Source organism: Rutidosis leptorrhynchoides, chromosome 3 (genome assembly GCF_046630445.1).
Source record: "Rutidosis leptorrhynchoides isolate AG116_Rl617_1_P2 chromosome 3, CSIRO_AGI_Rlap_v1, whole genome shotgun sequence".
Lineage (NCBI taxonomy): Eukaryota > Viridiplantae > Streptophyta > Magnoliopsida > Asterales > Asteraceae > Rutidosis > Rutidosis leptorrhynchoides.
In genome coordinates, this window is record NC_092335.1 from 50130255 (window position 1) to 50134613 (window position 4359).

General features: G+C 28.4%; 1 non-coding gene across 1 annotated transcript; it reads right to left on the bottom strand.

Moving 5' to 3' along the window:
* Window positions 1–3446: 3446 nt before the first annotated feature.
* LOC139903091 (small nucleolar RNA R71) lies at window positions 3447–3553 on the bottom strand. The gene has a single exon (XR_011777936.1). It is a non-coding gene; the product is annotated as a small nucleolar RNA R71 (small nucleolar RNA).
* Between the last annotated feature and the right edge of the window lie 806 nt (window positions 3554–4359).

A 4359-nucleotide genomic window follows, 5' to 3' on the forward strand; every position in this document is an offset into this window, starting at 1 on the left:
GAGACTCGTAATCATATCACAATGTATCTTGATAATTCAATCATTTGATATTATCTTATAATTTCGTCGTCAATTACGATCATGTAAAGTATTATACCTAATACTTTGTTAATGTTTACAAGTTATTATATATATATATATATATATATATATATATATATATATATATATATATATATATATATATATATATATATATATATATATATATATATATATATATTCCAATCCAATTATAATGGTTCGTGAATCGTCAGGGTTTGGTCAAGGTTAAACGAATGTATGAACATAGTTTAAATTTTTTGAGATTCAACATTACAGACTTTGTTTATCGTGTCATAAACATATAAAGATTAAAGTTTAAATTTGGCCAGAAATTTTCGGGTTGTCACAATAAAAATTCTATGGAAAAAACTAAGTTAAAACTAATTACGATCGATAAATATACAATTTACGAATTAAACGATAAAAATATACAACTTATAAAAAAAACAAAAAATGATAAAATTACATATTTTTATAAAAATATTATTTTTATATTATTATTTTATAAAAGTATTAATTTTTATACTAATAAACTAATTAAAACATATAAATACAAAATTAATTAAAACTAAAACTAATTATATTAAATTACTAAACCCTAATTTAATTAATTAATTATAATTATATTTAAACCTAACCCTAATCGTGTCGGCAGAGGTTTCAGACCTGTCACCTCACTCCATGCAATCGCATGGAGTGTAGGTTGTAATGCCATGCGGTCGCATGGCCTGCGAATCCAGAAATGGTTTTGGGCTACTACAGTATTCGGCCCAGTTACTTATATTTTTTTTTTTTTACAAAATATATGATAGAAAAATATATATATAAAAATAAACTTATATTTTAAAAAACTAAAAATAAAAATACTTTTTAATTTTATAAATAAAGTTCTTAAATATATATATATATATATATATATATATATATATATATATATATATATATATATATATATATATATATATATATATATATATATATATATATATATATATATATATATATATATATATATATATATAACACTTATAATAAATAACAAAATATTTTTACGAAATAAGAAATAATATAGTTTTACAAAAATATAGTTTTAATAAATATATCGTTTTCACCGAGTCCCCGGCAGCGGCGCCAAAAACTTGATGTGTGCGAGGTGTAATACGAAAATACTATTATTTTTATTACGAAATACGATACAAATTACACAAGTTTTATATATTTATTTTTGGATGGAATATACCTAAACCTTGCTACAATATCTATAGGCAGTGTACCTAATCGTAGAGTAGTGTAGTTTTTAGTAAGTTCGGTTCGTTCCACAGGGAGCTAGTGAATACGTACTATATTTTTATAAACTATATATATATATATATATATATATATATATATATATATATATATATATATATATATATATAAGTGGTAATATTATTATAAAAGGGGAGTTTACCGTTTAATGACCGGTTTGTCGATTTCAAATAAAGCGTAAAGATAAATAACGATAATTAAAATGCGTAAAATAAATAACAATATTTAAAATGACAATAAATAAATGACAGTAAATAAAAGTACGATGAGATATAAAATAAAACAATTATGCTTATTTAAACTTCCGTAACCATGATGTTTGACGTTTTGATTTTAATTTATTACTCTGGGTTAATTGTCCTTTGTCTTGGATTATTTGAAACCTATCTGGTTTTTGTCCATAATAGTTCATCGGTCATAATTATAAAATGCACGTCAAATTAACCTTATTCCCGAAGTCAAATATTCCAACTAATTAGGGATTCGAACTGTAACAAGGTTTTAATACTTTGTTAATAATTACACCATGTTATCGACTACGTGTAATATAAGATTTTAATACTTTGTTAACAATTACACCAATTACCCTTGTATGTAATCCACCCATGTTTTAATGAGATATGAATATTAATTTACCCACTTGATCAGTTTGAATAATCAATTACCCAACCCGAATAATTAATTAAATGATCGTAACAGATGTCGTATAAACGTTACTAAATAGAACATTCATAATCATTTAATAATTATTAGATTAACTAATTTGAAGATAGGTTCGACAGATTCCAACGAGTTGTCATTCGATTAGACAATAACCCCCATCTATTAATAGTCATTAGTCCAATGTCCACAAGTATCGGTCTTTTGTCCAAACCCAAATTATGGTACAAAATTCAATAACCCCGTCTTAATATTTTAGCCCAACATCACGATTACTTCGGCTCAAATAAGCATAATAATAACTTAGTTACGAGACAATAATTTAAAAAGGAAGAACATAGCTTACAGTGGTGATTAATCACGTAGCGTTACACGGACAGAGTTCCGTCTTATAAAACCTTAAAACATTTCTTACATTAACCCAATTATTATTAAACTTAATATTATAAATATAAATATATATGTTTCTTTACAGAGGAAGAAAGAAAATATGGTGTGTATCATTCGTCTGAAAAACTTTGCCTTTTATAGCACTTGGCCAGGTTCTGACCTCCATGCGAGCGCATGACTTTTGTGCCTTCTGGCCATGCGATCGCATGGCCAGCTGTTCCAGCTCACATTGAGTTTTAAACATTGGCGGCTCTTGATTTATTTATTATATAATATAATATATATAATTATATATATATTATATTATATTCTTGTGCATAGTTGACTCGTAATTTTAGGTCCGTTGTCTCGCGTTTTGATGCTCGGTTTATGTCTCGGTTCCGGATTTTCGAACGTCCTTTCGTACGCGGAGATATCTTGTACTTTGCGTTCCGCGGCTCGTACTCTTGTCTTTTTTAGATGTTTCTTATCAATAAATGGAACCACTTGAATTATATCTTGTACATTTGAGCTTTTTGGTCATTTGCGTCTTCAAATCGTCATTTTCTTCTTTTGTCTTCGCACTTATTTATTTAAACGAATATTACATAAAAATAGAACAATTGCAACTAAAAGCTTTACATATTGGAAGGATATTGATACTAAATATATGTTCATTTAGAGCACTATCATGAAGCAACTTGTACTTCAACACTTAGGTGATCTAGATAATCAAATTGGGGCTTTCAAGGGATTGGGGTCTTAGTTTGGATTGGTTTTCATTTGCTCCTTATTCAACATAGTGAAGTTGGTTTTCTTAAGGGATTTTGATCACCAAATGGTTTTATGGGACTTTCGAACACCTTCAACAATTTAACGACTTTTGTGATCTCTATAAGCACAAAGATGTTGACTATGATGCTTATAAGTTAGGGGCATTCCCCTTTACTCTTCAAGGTGATGCGAAAGTTTGGTTAAGGAATTTACCTCCCTACTCGATTAGGACTTTTCAAGATTTAAGCGATGCTTTTATCAATCACTTATTTCGACCATCAAAGGCGGAATGACTTAGGATGGAGATTAATGCATTTACTCAACGGAGTGATGAGTCTTTGTATGATGCATGGATACGATTTAAGAAGATGTTAAGAGCTTGTCCACCACATGGATTGACTAAGAAAGAGTACATCAACATGTTCTACCGGAGTACTAATCTATTGGCAAGACAAACTCTTGATTCCTTCGTGGGAGGAGTGTTTACGTATAAATCACTGAATGCGGCCGAAACCTTGTTGGGAGATATCTCGATTCACAACTATGATTGCCAACAGTAGCTTGATGAATCAACCTTCGACTTGTAGCAGCAAAAATTGAATTTGAAAGAAGTTGACATTAAACCTGCCAAACGACCCCTCGACTTGTTCCCGAGACCACGGGTATTCCACGAGGCGATCCTTATGGCTTTGAGATGTTGGTGTGTTGCTCGTCACTGTAGTGACCCGAACTTTTCCATGTTTATATATATTAATTGAGATTGATATTTACATGATTAAATGTTTCCAACATGTTAAGCAATCAAACTTGTTAAGACTTGATTAATTGAAATATGTTTCATATAGACAATTGACCACCCAAGTTGACCGGTGATTCACGAACGTTAAAACTTGTAAAAACTATATGATGACATATATATGGATATATATATATAGTTAACATGATACTATAATAAGTAAACATATCATTAAGTATATTAACAATGAACTACATATGTAAAAACAAGACTACTAACTTAATGATTTTTAAACGAGACATATATGTAACGATTATCGTTGTAAAGACATTTAATGTATATATATCATATTAAGAGATATTCATACATGATAATATCATGATAATATAATAATTTAAAATCTCATTTGATATTATAAACATTGGGTTAACAACATTTAACAAGATCGTTAACCTAAAGGTTTCAAA